Below are 16,420 nucleotides of genomic sequence, written 5' to 3' on the forward strand. Positions count from 1 at the left end.
TGTCACACCTCACAAGGTGAGCACGGCTCCCCAAATGTGGAAGCCAAACAAAATATCACATCCCATGGGTAGAGTTCCCCAGAGGGGGGTCAACCAAAGGAGATTCAGACTGGACCCCCTTGCTTTCTAAACTCCTTCAGAGAGGAGTGTAGGTGTGGCTGGGCCCAATCCTCCTCCTCTACTTAATTTGTTTTAACAACACATTTGGCAAAATTAACTTGGGGAATTCTCTGCACGATAATCAGGTGTATGATTATTATCCAGGTGGTTTGTATGAAAACACAACTTTACTTAAAAGTGAGTTAGATTATAAAGTATGTCAGATTACAACTAGCATAATTATAAATGATGATACTTTCAAAGTGTCATGGTTTAACACTGGCCTGGCAATTAAACCGAGCAACAGACGCTCTCTATTAATCTCTCTCTCCTCCCTGATAAGAAAGGAGAGAGAATAAGGGAGAGAGACTTATGGGTTGGAAACTAAACTACACAACTTCAATGAAACAGCAATGATAAATAGGAAAAAATTACTAAATATATACAAATATACAGGAAAATGGATACCACATTCCTCCCCTCTTTCCCCCAGTAGCTCTCACTTCACCACTGAGGCTGCAGAGCAGCTCTGGGAAAGTCGAGGCTGGACTCCTGGAGTCGGCAGCAGTTGGGAATTGGAGGCAGGAACACACAGATATGGGCTGGCACGGATCAGGACCACAGGCAGGCAAATGGATGGAATCCTTCCAGGATGCCGGGTGAAGGAAGGGAAGCAGGAAAGGCAGGTAGGACAGGCAACCGGAAGCTGGAAATCTGGCTTGGCCCTCGTGATCCCTCAAATTTATACTGAGGATGACGTATATGGGATGGAATACTCTGTCTGTTCAATTCTGGCATCTATCTTGTCCATTCCTCCCCAAAGGAGGGATGCACGTGGGACCTCTCTATCCTCCTGGAGGGTAAAATGTTTTCCTCAGAGCTGAGCAGTGTCCTTGGCTCTACACACCAGTCTCTAGCAGTAACTATAAACATCGAGTTTTATCAGTCCTAGAAACACACACTGTCTGAGAAACTTGCTGTTAATTTCAGCAAGTGCAACTACTTACAGGAGACTTAGCTGAAAGCAAAAGTACAAGACAGAAAATCACCTTTATCCTGGCCCAAACCAGGACACAAAGGAATGGATTACAGTTTAGCAAAACTTAAGGAAGTTGTCAATACAACTAACAGAATTAAACAAAGCAGCAGGGACTCACATTTAGCAAGGTTATGATAGGAAGTTCATGTTCTTGGATGGTGGGCACACATCCAGAATTTTGATAGTGCCTCTTTTATGCCACCTGACCAACGTTTTGGGGGGGCTTTGGCATATCTTGCAAAGCCAGGTGTTCACTTGGGCCCCTCCAGATGGGACGACACAGCAATAACCCTTATTTATTTATGCACATGTGCCCTCACCAGTGGCTTTACCCGGGGCACACACAAGATGTCACTCTGCCTCTACAGGGTAGAGCTTGCCTGCCCCTGTCACTTATGGAATAAGGGCAGTGTCCTGCCTGTCAGGGTGGCCATCAAACAGAGCTCCCCTTGCAAGGACAGCGTTCAGATAATTGGGAAAGCCACCAAAGGAGGGGCTGCTCTTGCAAGAATTGGGCCCCATTTATCAGGTGGTTACCCAAATGAGGGTCTCTCCTTGAGAGAACAGAGTGCAGATGGCTTATGAATGAAGCCTCCACCTGAGTGCAATGTCCATTTGATCAGGGCATCAGGGCAGATGTTTTGAGAAAAATATTCTTTTCAGGATTCTACAGGAACCAACAGGTCTTGTGATCTAAGAAATATACCCTAAAAGATCTTTCAGTTCTGTTCTTATTTACCCATGAGAGCATCTTCCCTGAAGGTTGTATCCACTACTTCTTTAAATAACTGAAAGTTTGCTTTCCTAAATTTAGTGGTCTTGACCATACTTTTCACATGGTTTATATTCCTTAATTCTAGAATTTTGTACTCCCATTAATTCCCTTGTGGCATGATTACTGCAGGGCAGACTACAACCAGCTTTTATAACTCAAATAAATTCCTCTGCATTGGGGAACCAAAGACCAGTAGAATATACCCTTTGGTTCTGAGCTGCCTATCACTGTTATTGAGAATTTATCCTTGATGCACTCCAAGGGTCTCTTTAACTGCTTGTACCTTCCTGTGCCCCTTTTCCAGCATAATGTCAGGATAAAAGCCTGCCAACAGGATGTTTCATGTAGTTGAATAAGAACACTACATTGACATACTCTCGTTGATCAAGTATCCTTAAGTAAACTTCCAATATAAGGCTTCCTTTTTTGGTTTGGCCTCTAGTTTTTACCCATAAACTCTAAACTTGTGTTTTTCTGTTTTTCAGTGATGCAGTTTTTTTACATAGAGGGCACTCAATCCCTTTTTTCTACATAGAGGTCAACCCCTCCCACACCTGCCTCTCTTCCACAGTTTACAGCCACTAATTGCAGTGCTCTAGTCTTGTATTCATTCAACCAAGTTTCAGGATTGAGACCAAATCATAGCTTTTTAGCTACATGGATAACTTAACAGCTCTTCCTGTTTGCTACCCAGGCTTCATGAAGTGGTATAGGGATATTTCTGTTGGAATGTCAACTGTCACACCTTTTTGGCAGAACATTTTTTAAGTGTTAGGGGAATTCCTCAGCACGCCAGTAGACTCATTAATTCACCATGTTGCTTGTGACTACAAAATTGGTACAGCTTCCAACCCCAGTCTTCAAGTTAATTACTTTAAAAAGCAATTCAGTAAATCAATCAATCTGCCATAACAAATAAACAATATTCATTTAATACTGCATATCATTTAGATGTTTAACTAGCAGAAGCTATCAAATTAAGTTAATAAGTTATCAATAACAGTTATCTGAAATTATTAACAGTTTATTACTGCTATCACTCATCAAATTATAGATGATTTTTCTTTCATGTTTCTTGCAATTTAGAAACATATTTTACAGAGAACATGCCTACAGGGGTGACATTTTTTAAAATTAGAAGTTTTCTCTAGTGTACCCTGATGCTTCTAAGTTAAACAAACTGGTTTATAAACTAAATATTAAAAATGAAGGACCAAAGCTGAAAAACCCTAGATATATACCTAGTTAGTGTCAGCTGAGCAACAGTTTTGCAAATGTCAGATCAAAGATCTCAGCACTTTAACTCAAATCTTCAAGGGGTGGTGATACTTTAGGTATTGTCGCAAAATTGTGAGACTGACAAAATATGTGTTTCAAAATTATCTTAGAAAAAAAGGTAGGATGGTGAAACTGAACAGTGATCTTATTTTATAAACACTTCAGCAGACACAACGTATTTACAGGTTCAGGATATCAGCTGGGAACTAACACTGCCTAGTGTGCTTAGAATGATGTCAATGTGCATAACACCCACCTATCAAAAGGGGAAGCTCAATGCCAAGGAAGCGACTTTGGATATCATCTTGATTCAAAGGGAGGGCTTTCAGCTACAGATCCTCTGCTTCAAAGATTACCACTCAAAGAGGGTCTGAGGTGGAGGGCCTATTTTACAGCATAGATCCATTCCAACCATGGTCATCTATTGACTGTAGAGTCTCCTAAGTGGGCTTACTGGCTGAGGTTGTCTTTGGTGGGCTTAGGCATCTGAGGTCCATGGCCTGGCACACCTTGCACACATGGCAGACAGCACATGCACTGCTCACTCAGTCAGCTACCACAACCCCTGTATTGCACTGTCAGATTGGCAAGGAGTAGGGAGCATTGCTCCTACCACAGGTACCAATTTTGTTCTGAAAATCCGTTTGTTTTGTAATTCTACTTAAACCCCTACATCCAGTAAAGCAATATGTCATAAAGAGTTAAACTGAGTGAAAATTGTCTAAGAAAAAATGCTAGACAGTAAATGGAAATTAGCTTTGGTCTTTCAAATCTGAACATGTAAAAATTCTGAGCCAGATATTTGTAGCTTCTGGAGATTTGTGTCTTTTGTTCTGAGGACAGCCTGCAACATCATATGAGGTTAATATTTCACAAGCTGAAGTTCTTCATTCTTCCCCTCTCCATCATTCTAGACTCAGGGCTTCCCACATAAGAGAAGGGCTTAAACCATCTGTTTTATTGCCAGATGGTTTATTGACAGCCTGAGGCTTGAGTCTCATTCAAATCTAGTTTATTAGACCAAGTGCTGAGTAATCTTTCATTAATTTCTCTAAACCTGGGCCAGGAGTCTGCTTCATATTCAGCCCCCTGACCATCTGAACATTCATCTGACCGGGCCACTCCTTGATTCTTTCCCAAATGTGTCTCTAATCCTAGGATTCCTCACCATCACCAGAGGATGCATCTATGTGACCTTGCAAAATGCCTTGAAATCCTGCAGGTGATTTTAAAGGATTTTAAAGGACAACAAAACATTTCTAAAAAAAAAGAATAACCCATTTGTAAGTAATGTGTTTTTGGCATCATCAGTGGCACATGACCCTTTGAAAAAGAGCCCTTTCTTCTGAGGTCATTAGTACCTCAATAGTAGCAGTGAAACTGTGGGCCTAGACTAGGCAGGTCAAGAGGAGTCAGGCCACAGGATTACACATAGGATTTCAGGAATACGTGTTATCATATGCATTTCTTTACTGGAGTTTGCACTCTTATGTGAACTGCCCAGAACAACATTTTTGCCACTTTCAGCAAAGATTGTAAGGGATTACGCCCAGTCTACACACGTGGCAGAAAGTCATGTTGTTGATGGTTGGAGTTTTTTTGCTCTTTCTTCTTCATTTGGTTCTTAATCAAAAGACCTGGGTACAGTGGCATGGAGTGGACACCTTGTCAATGGTGGTTTCCTCCTTTTCTTATACCTTTACTTTTTCCTTTTTTTCCTTTGCCTGTCAGAAAAGCTGTGTGAAAAGAAACCATTTTTCCTTTCCCAGTGCTTTCTTTCTACTGAGACAATTTAATTCTTCTTCATCATGTCCTTGCTCACTATGCAAAAAGTGGAATGCTGTGAGTTTTTCTTCCTGGACACCATAGCTATTAGTTTAAGAAAGTACTCACATACACAAGATGCAGTAGTTCTTCTATAAAGGAACACTAACACAATAGCCAAGTAGGGAACTTTTACCAACTGATTAACCAGAATGGTTTACTCTTTTATTACAGCCTACAGAGATCACACCAATAAGCAACAAATGTAAATAATAATTGATGTTGATATTGCAAGTAGACAAAAAATAAGAGCATTAAACCTTCAAGTTTTATTTTAAAATTGCAAGTATCTGCCCTTAGAGCTAAACCTCAGGTGACAGTACCAAAGAAGAGTACTCAGACAAAATGTGGACTGCTTTGAACAGGAAAGAAAAGTGGAGAAAATATGACAAAATTTAATGGTCAATAAAGAAATTTGTGAGATGACAATTTCTCATTCTCAGGCACCACAAAAAGGAGTTCTATACTCATCTATACAGTCTGACACAAGTGCAAAGAGCGAGCACTGTGGCACAGAGATCACTATAGCTGCCATTTTGATTGCCCTTAGCCTTTTTCTTTACATCCACTGCTTCTCAGGGCCTGCTTAATATTTATTCCTAGACAAAACCTTTCATCTTTGAAAATGTAAATGTAGAGACATGGCCCTGGTCCTTCCAGTATGCAGATACATCTGGTTTTCTACTCTTTAGACAATACACAGTATCCAATAGCTAAGCTGTAACCTGGTCAGGAAATACAGTTCCTCTGGCAAGAACTGTCAGCAACAAGAAGCACAGTACACCTCTCCTCCACAGCTGCTGTGGTTGCTGCTGAAGATTGTTTGACACAAGTGAAGGCTTCGAGAGCTGGAGTGTCACGGTCCTTGCTCAGATTCATCAGCTAGGACATCACAGGGTAGGAAAATTGCCAGTCATTCCCAGCAACATGGTGGTCCACTGGCTTTATGTAGCAATGGTACATGAAAAGTGTTACGATTGTGCTCTCTGGCATATAATTTAGACCAAATCACAACAGTGAAAAAATTCCTGTTGTACTCCCCAGCACCTTACAGAAGATGGTAGAGAAGCTCCTAACCCCTTGGGGTGCAGAATCTGGATATGTTGGCAAGATGGGAGATATGCAACAAACAAGCATTTATATCCTGTTAGCAGTCCTGCTGCATAGAGCAACCTCTTGAGAGCTAAGCATCTGTATCTATCACCCACAAATGTCATGGACCGTGTTCAGTAAGTCTGGCTGGGCATCCCTCCCAGATTACAATATCTGCTGGGAATCTGACCTGACTGCGGTGAGGTAGTGGGCATCTGAAATATTCTGGCATTTTATTTTTCTGTCACTTTACTCTCCATACTCATCAGACTAACACTGGTCGTCTGGCTAATCAGAAATTGGTTAAGTTCATGAGCCCAGATTCATACCTAATGCTGAATGGGAGCCAATGGTTCAACAGCTACAGCTGTGACTCTGCCAAGCAGTAGGACTGTGAATTTAGTGATCTGTGCATTTGTTTCCTACAGGAAAAGTTTGAATAATAGCTAACATTGCACATTTTTAAATGGGTAGGATAAATATATTAAAGATACTCTGAGATTCTAATAATAGAGGTCAGTCAATGAAACTAACTATTGAAAACTATAATTTTTTTTCTGTAAGAGCTATTTGGCTGATTCTTACATTATCCAGGAATCACTACCATACTTAAAAATGGGACTGAAACATACAGAGTGGAAATAAAATTTTAAAAATGAGGAGGCTGAGGCAAAGTGACTCTACAGAACTGTCTGCAGTGATACTCAAAAAACACAGACCTGTGGTACAAGAATTTCCAGCTATAATATTTGGTGGTGTATTTTCTTGTACAAAGCAGTGCCATGGATGAATATTAATTTTGAGTGTATGGTTATGTTAAAATCATTCCCCCTGTTCTTAAAGTACACTTTGTACTCTGATGGTGCAGTGAATTAAGTTTCTGGTTTGAATTAATGAGTTGGTCTTTCAAACATTATTGAACAGAGAATATGTTGAAGATTTTGGCTTTTAAGGTAATTTTTAAGACTCTTTTTCTAAATCAATTAAGCTGAGTGATCTAACCTGAAATCTTGAAGCATATTCAGGATTAACTATTATGTTCCAGCTGAGTATTTTCTTCACTTTGTCCTTCTCTGTTCTAAAGGCAAAACACACAGCCTAAGCAGCTTAAACTTTCTCTGTACTCTTAATTGGCAGCTTCAGGGGTTGTTAAATATGTGCTTGGTAAATCTTTTGTTTGTTCAATCAGACCTCTAAAAATATTTTTTTTTTCTTTCCTGAACATTGAAGTCTGTCATGTGTACCACCTTCTAGCACAGTTCCAGCATATTATATTATAGTAGCAAGACCACTTCCACCATTTGATTCAGACTACATAATTATGTATTAGAGATGTGCATTATGAAGTAGCACATCAATTTAATGCCCCAGAAAACTTAGATTTCACAGTACCATGCCCTCAAAACAGAGTAAAGCCAACATTTGCAGAGGTAAAAGCTTCACAACGCTTCAGTTGTTACAGAAAACTGCTGAGCATGTGGGAATTGAGTTCATATATAAATATTACATATCCCCAGACCCTGTTTAAACATCAGAAAGAATGTGACTTAAATTAACAAAATCAAGGAGTTTCCCATTAAGAAAGACATACCCTAGATCACACTGTTGTGAACAGGAGGGTTAGTTAAAGACAGTTTTAACTAGCTGTTTTCAACTGTTTGGGCATTTTTATTTTATTTTATTTTTTAAGTCTGTCAGATCTTTCATGGTACTTAAACATAGTTTAAAGTATTTAATTTCCTTGGTGGTTTCCTTAAAGTAAATACTTCATGGAAGACTGTGGTAGTATTGTATTATTTATCTGAAGCAAGTCTCCCAAACTGGTCGTTTAGATGCATATGCAACTAGGCATACTTTTTAAATTTGACTTTTATTAAATCATACTTCATTTGAATTCTCCTTTGCTCACTTCTTGAGAAAATCATCACGTATATTAGAGAAACAAGATGTGTACTATTGATTAAAAGGCATGTATGAGGTACTTCAATGAAACATAATTAGACATTTGAAGAAAGAGTCTGGTTTTTAGCCTTAAAGATTACAGAGGGTTACATTGTAATTAATATTTCTCAATAACAGTTGATATGTTAAATCCATTGTTTTTAATTATGTCAGGATGATTTTCCCAAAATATTGTTGGAATCAGGTCTCACTGTGGCATGGTTTACCACTCAGGATTTAACTTCTGAAACTGAATGGCCATATTTTACTGACAACCAAACAAATCTACTAATTAAAGACGTAGTAAATATGTCTTCAAACACACATAAACAGGCAGTATTCCACAGCTGGGCAAAGTAAGGATGAAAGGATGGCTTATAAGAAGAAACTGAGGTCACTTCGATTGTTCCGTTTGGAGAAAAGGAGGCTGAGGGGTGACCTCATTGCAGAACTCAACTTCTTCACAAGGAGAAGAGACAGAGCAGGTTCTGATTCTTTCACATCTGTGACTGAAGACAGGACTTGGAGCAATGGTAGGAAGCTGAATCAGGAGTGGTTTAGGTTAGATATCAGAAAAGGGTTTTTCACCCAGAGGGCAGCTGAGCAATGGAACAGTGTCCCCAGGGAAGTGGTCATGGAACCAAGCCTGCCTGAGTTCAACAAGCATTTGGATGATGCTCTCAGGCACATGGTGTGATCCTCCAGGTGCTCTACACAGAGACAGGAGATTACTTGATGATCTTGATGGGTTCCTTCCAACTTGCCATATTCTACAATTCTAAGATTCTATGATTCTATGAAAGTATCAATTTATTTGACTCAGGGTTTTTTTTGTTTGTTTTTTATTTTTATTTTTATTATTAGAGGAGTAGCAGTCTGCCTGCCCCAGTTTTAGAACAGACACTTTCTCTTGGCTTCACATAATTGCATTTGACATTAAAAGTGTAATTTTCAATGGGAAAATGAACTTCACATTATAGCAGTCTGAGGAGACAATGTAAAATAAAAATTATTAACACTTGAGGGAAAAATGCAAGCATATAAAGCATTTGTCATACAGTTCTGAAAACATTCTAATTTTCTAAGGGCTCATTCCTGATTTTGTTAGGGATCATTTTGTTCAGGGCACATTCCTGTTTACATACTGTCACATTTGTTTTTTTACATTAAGTATTTTCAGTAAACGCTAACTTCAGAAGTTGCAAAAATTGATGCTCACTTTCTTTTGAATATATTTTAATGTTAAAGCTTGTGTCTTAGATGTTAGCCCTCATTTTTATGTTTCTTCTGTTGCTCTCCTCTTTCAACATTTAGGGACTTTTTTGACCTACTCCAAAAAGCCAGGAAAAGAGTAGGAAAAGTCATGACTCTTATTAAACACTGCCATTCTACAAAGTGCAAAAAGGAGAAACTGAGGTTGAAACTTTAGTTCAGGCAACATTATTTTTTTAATGCTCTTTTACACTAAAGGGGATATTATTACTTATAAGTAAATATTTAAAAGAATTTGGCTAATGAACTAATATTGACAAGACTGGCATTTTGAAGACCTTCCTCACAGATCTTCCTCAGCTGATGTTTGCAGTTGAGAAAATGACACTAGTGTAATGTTGGTGACATCCCTTCACTTCCTACTAGACAGCACATATTACGGCTGTCTGTGTAAGTTCTGCAGAAGTACAGCAAAATCCTGAGAAAAGAAAGAATAAGGTTTCAAGAAAGCTTCCTTAGAAAAAGAGAAGCCCAGACTCATGAATCTTTAATTACTTCCAGCTGTGGAAGAGCTTGGGATATATTAGTGAGAGATATTAAAGTTCTTCAATACTCTCTTTGTTCTTATTCTTTTCAGTCTGTCCTTTTTCTTGGTTACCCAGTTCCTCTCTCTATGGCTTCTTATTCCTTTCCTATCCTCTGTTATCATATTACATTGAAATCTCTCCACCACAGCTGCTCACTCCAGTATCTCCCTGCCTTTCATTTTGTTCTCTACACTATCACTATCTCACCCCTCTCAGGTCTACTCTTCATTTCTCTACTTTGTCTCCCATGCAGCCTGGATATCAGCAAAGACACACTGAGTGCTTTAGCAAGGCAACTTTTCGGCTCCTCATACTGATATCCTCAGAAGTTGTCCTCAGAAGAAAGCATCTCCATCCCTACAGGCTTTAGCTGGAATTTGCATATTTGGAAAATTTGATTGCCATGTTCGTTAAGTCAGTCCTGTTGATGGATGAACAGAAATTTTCAGACCCTTATAATTAAGCCAATTTGCTTAATTTTCCATAAGACGAGTCAGAGATGTCCTTAACACCAGGAAGAATCTTTGACTCTTTCTCTGTAACACAAGCAAGATAAAAGTGAACAGCAGTGATTTTGGGATATTTTCTTCTTTAAATCAAAGTAGAAAGTTTGTTTGTCTTACAATGTGCTCTGCTTATAATGTCATATTATGTGGAATTTTCCATCAAAGACAGAGAATTCTCAGCTCCAGATAGTTGAAAGCTCAAATAAGTTTATTAAAGATCTGGCAAAAAAATCTGACAATTGGGTATCTTACATAGTTGTGGGCTAAACCTGTTAAGATGGAGGGTACTTCTAAACCTGAGAGATTTTATAAAGATGAAGGAAGATGCTTATAACCATCCCATCATTTGCAAGCAGATTGAACACTATAAGGAAGGGTATATATCAAAGAAAGAACTCCCAATACAAGTACTTTTTCTAAAGCTGAAAAGACCTTTTTTCAGGATAGGAATTAGTCAAAGTCTCACTGGAACTTCTTTCTTCAGGACATTAGTTTCTGCTACCATAGAAGTGTATGCTATGGATACAGTCTAACCTGGAAGACCTTGTCTTGACTATCTTGACACTCTGGAAAATTAAGAATGTGAGATAAAGTCCTTTTGTCCTGAAGAAGAACTGTACTTCACTGGTTTGTGCTTGCTTTGAGCGTACTGCTTTGTCTTTCCAGAAAGCACATAGAAATCTGCAGAATCATGGCAGGATACAGGTATACAAGTTGTATTTTACAATTTTGTTTAACCTCATGAATGTTTTCTTCCTAGCATACCTCTTTCTGAGGGTGGCTGGTAAATTTATAATTCCCTACACAGTTTTTAAACTACTGCTAAAGAAAAACCTTCGTTGCCATTAATTGCACAATTATTATTTATGATTTAGATAATGTGATACAGCTATTGTTACAAACTGAGTCACATTTCTTCAGCTTGGCATAGTACAAAAGTTCAATTGCATGTCACATGTTTTATAATACATAAGTTCTGAGCATTATTACTATATTGTGTAATTAATAATGGGTTTTTGTTGTTGTTTCTGTGACATACTAAGAATAACAAGCCAAACTGATAGAATTTTTATAATAATACATTACTTATGTAAAAATTAATGTCTACCTTTCAAACCCTGTATAAAAGCTTCTAATGTCATTTTAGAAAGGGGGTGGAACATGATGCATCACCTTTGCTAAAGAGGATGGAAATGGATGATATAAAGATGAGATTCACCAGAAGATAGCTTTTCTGACCTCGTCTGGCTTCTTTCTTTCCCTGTAGAGCAGTATTTCTATGCTCTCCAGGATCACTATTATAGAATACTGGCCAACTAGAGAAATCTTAAATATGAAAAATACTGGTGAGGAAAAATAAAAATAAAAACCACAACGAAAATGAGGAGAAGAACAGAATATTTCCCCTTCCTCTAACACATAACAGATGTGATTTTGCCCAATTTTAACATGCTGTAACAATAATTTTTTTCTGTCATTAACAGGCATGGAAGAAAAATTTTTAATGGTTTTTCTTCCATCTGTGTTATCCATGTTTCCTGATATAGTGAACTTGTAAAGTTGGAAAGCACTAGAATGTTTTGACCATACACTCCAAAAGTAGATTCCTGCACCCAGTCTTTAAATGGGGCATCATTGTGGTCTTCGTTTTAAGGAAAACCTATGTTTATCACCTGGTATTTGTTTTAATTAATTACTGTTATGCCTCATTTTTTTTACTTGTTGCAGAAATGCTGGCTGCAGCATATGTGAACTGCTCTTCTAGTTATGTAGTCTACATAATTTTTTTCATTTTTTTCATTAGCAGGAAAGCACAGATGCTCCTATTCATCATCAATATACCTATTGTACCCAAACAGCAACTTTGTTCTGCATGTGTGCTGAAGACTTCCTAAAGAATGGGGTTTATTCTATGTGTACAAAATTGTCTCCTGATTTGCTACTCATAACAAAAGACTGCAGTTTGGTAGCAGTTTGCACAGAGGGGAAAAAATCATGCAACCTGTTTTTAGCTGCTCTTGTTTTTTAGAAAGGCTCAAGATAATCAACAGAATAGATGAATTGCCATGGTGGTAGCATCTGACAGCCAAATACAAATCTCATGGGGAGTGGAAAAGGATTTAGCTATGCACTTCTACTGTATAATGCATGATCAGTAAGGCCAGTGTGACAAGAGATGAGCTGAAATGACCCTGGAGCAGGCAGTGACCAGAAGCAATTCACCTACTTCTCGTTAGTCCTTAAACCCTTTAGGATCTTTGGGGGAAGAGAATCTCCAGGCAGGGAATTCCAGATGGATAAATTCCATCTTCAAGCTGCAGATCACCCAGGATGGCAGGTAAAAAATATCTTAATACCCTATGGCACTAAACATTCTTGAGAGGTATGCTACACAGTCTCTCATGGAGGATTTTGAAGGTCATGTACTCTTCTCAATGATAAACCCATGTCAGAACAAATGAAGTTGTGGTCTCTGTCATGTGATAGGACTTGCAGCAAAACACTCTGCTGCCAGATGTGCTTTGGTCATATGTCAAAAATTTGTCCATGGCTAATCAATACATCATGGAAGAATTCATCACCTGACCAGGTGCTCATGCATAACTTGCCCAGGCATACACTCACCACATTACTGTGCAGGAATGACTGTGTTTGAAAAAAGAGCTCTGGAACCACCACAGAAGTGCACAGCAAAAAGCAGGCTGCAAAAATAATTTGCTGTGATTGCTGCAGTATAAATGTGAACTAATATAAGTAGAGCACATGGCTAACTTCCACAGGGATGTCCTTTCCTTCCTGCGGTTTGAATAGATTTCTCAATGTTAACTACTTGTCCAAAACTGTAAATTACAACAGTTTATAGAACGCATAGTGGAAAAAAAAATATAAGCTACTCAAAAAAAAAAAAACCTGGACTTCTATGTTTTGGTAGCTAATTTGACACAATCATTTTTCAAAAGTGAGGTGACATTTCCACTACCCAATATATAGCACAGTTAAGTTCCATGGTCTGTAGATTCAACAACAAAGTTTATATTAACTAGCCTTAGGCAAGACAACATTGCCACCAAATACCCCTGAAAGGGTTTTGAACATGTTGTTTGAAGTGGATATGTCCTGAGACACTTTACAGGGAAAGGGTAAAAGGTGGATTTGCAGTGGAAGTAGAGGGATATATCATATATATCATATACCCATTTCAGTTTTTTATTAAAACTGCGGAAAGGGCAAGTAATTTTCAGGTTATATAACTGTGTTTTTAGCAGTCATGAAATATACTGAAATCTCATCTACAAAAGCCCTTAACAGATTTTTGTAGCTATGTAAGTAGACTTAACAGAATAGGTTTAAATAACTTCAACAATGTTGCCCCTCTGTGTGTAGACCCTATGGTAATATAGATGTATGTGGTACTTACTGCTTCGAACTATAGGTTAAAAATCAGTCTTCTTTGGTTTATAAAAGTGTGATTTTTTTGTAAGACAGTGTTTCATAACTCCATGGAGACAGAAATCTGTGTATATTATTATAATTTCCTATGCCTTCAATGTTCTCCTGATATCCTTGCAAAATATACTCTGACTTATTGATAACCTAAATGTTTTCCACTTCTGAATGCTAGAGTATCCCGTCATTGTTTTTTAATTACCCTTTTGTTCAGAAGACCTGCAATTTTCTTCTGACAATTCTGCACATCTTGAGTCTATGGAGAACATGGAAACGTGACACTGTGTGAAAACAAATGTTGAACTAGTATCAACTAATTTCAACTAGTTTCAACTCAAAACTTGTTTTCTTGAGAATCCCATAATTTTCAGTTCTTTTGGGGCACTGAAGGCTCATAGAAAATTGCACCTGAGCAAATAGCATTTAAAACACGAAACAATCAAATTACTTTCCTGGTAAACCAAACAAAAAAGGATACACATGCTATTCAATGAGTAACCTTTATTTAATGTATCATTCCTGAATCTACATATTCATGTAAAATTATTGAGTCCCACAAGCAAATTCTACAGGGATCCGAATAAAAGTGCTATTCTGGGCAAACCTCCCATTCTGAGGAAGTTTCTATGTTTCTGCAGAGTTTTTTTGACATGTACACCCAGTGAATGGTTGACATGAAAATATATTTCTTAAAACCCAAAACCCATAAAAAGAAATGGTCTGGTTACAGGTTGATGACCATGGAGAAGAATGAGAGCTTTAAGTGCCAGCTCACCAGATATATTTGGTAAGGTCATTCTTAATGTGTTGCATGGAATGAAATGAAGTTTGCAATTTTATAGGTTTCCCTCTTGTATTCTGCTTTTCTTAATATATTACTAAGACAGCAGGTCTAAGCAGAGATTCCTACAAATAAGCTCTTACAGTCACAATAAGTTTAGAAACAGTAACAGCAAAAAAAAACATAGCATAGAAAACATATCCCAAATCTTTTGTTATCCCAAAACTTTTGTTATACTAATACGGTATATACTAGAGATGAGATTTCAATGTTATGTTCTTGGACTTATTTGACTTACTGTTATCTATATCTATAAACAAGGTTTTTTTCTTATTTCAACATAAGGTTGCAGAAATACTTGCAATTTTGACTGTTATTGTAAAAAAAAGAATATTATCAAAATACAGTTGCAATACAGCTAAAAAACATGGTTGTACAGACACACCACATGACATCACCTCAAGGGTTTTATAAACCATTGATACTGAGGCATTTTTTGCTGTACTTTTAGTCAGAGCTCAACATGTTTTGACAAGTTAAGCATTTGAGTCATCCCTCACTAAGTATACCACTGACCTTTTGAAGTTTGTAGAAAATAAAGAAAAAAATAACTAATACTGGGCAGTAGGAGGAGACCTAGTCTGCTTTATAAAACAGATATGTAACTTCTTTACATCATGAAAAAGAGACTATAACATTCAACAAAAGAATAGGGAGTAGGAACTTGTTATACTGGCTTTGCATCAAGTGAAATAATGTAACAACCTACAAGGGCATTTAGGTATAAACTAGGGTTTTTTAATCAAAGAATAATAATGCAGTGATTACAACATTTGCTAATAAGTGCTTATTTGTTAATATTTGCTAATAAATGCAAATTGCATTTCTTGTGTTTTATCTGTTGTAGGTACCTAGTAAAATTGTGAAAAAAAAAAAAAACATAGTGCTTGATGTTGTTTTTCTTTTTGTAGCAACTTTTAATGTTTTTTTGCTATTTTCGCAGAAAATATGTTTAGTTTTGTACTAAATTTTCCCATTTTTTTCAACAATGTATTGTTAGAATTACTTGAAGTATTTTTTATTTTTTATATAATATTGTTTTAAAAATTAAGTTAACCAAGAAATCAGCTTGGTTTTTTAACTTTACATGCAGCCATAAACAAGACTGAACCTAAGTGTGTAATTAGGAGCTTTCCTGAATTAAAGTTTCAGCTAGCTGCTTTTACTGGATAGAGCTGTCTTGTATAAGGGAGTTCACTACCTCCATTTATAACATCAAGTCAATGAAACATGATTACAATAGCAAGTTGAAATCTTTTGCAAGATGCAATTTTACAGTATAATTGTCCTCATAAAGACCTTTTTTCATTCCTGCAACCAGCTGTATTGACAATATCTGATGTTGACAAAGCTGATGTTGCTGATTAGAGTTCACAAATGAACTCAACAGACTTAAAAAGATAATATCATTTCCAAAACATATTTGTGCACTGTGAAAGCTAAAGATGTACAAATACTGGCGTTATTGATTGCCATCTTTAAGCTTTTGCTGACCTAGTTCCAAGCATAAACAAGTTTAATTTCTGCAAACAGTATGGGTGGAGCATCATCTAGTTTAGCTTTTTTTGAACCATCTTCTCACACTGCTGTTTGGGAATGCTATGAAAAGTGCAGTGCAGTCTGTTCTGGCTGTGCTTCCACCACCCAGGCGAGTTACACTGGATCTACATATACCACCTCTCATAACTTGGTATGGCATTCTGTCATCTGGAGGGATTCTCTGGCCTACATTTAACTTTGTTGTCATAGCAAGGTTGTTCCCAGTTCCTTAGGTAGCAT

The sequence above is a fragment of the Heliangelus exortis genome, chromosome Z (assembly GCF_036169615.1).
Source record: "Heliangelus exortis chromosome Z, bHelExo1.hap1, whole genome shotgun sequence".
Taxonomy (NCBI): domain Eukaryota; kingdom Metazoa; phylum Chordata; class Aves; order Apodiformes; family Trochilidae; genus Heliangelus; species Heliangelus exortis.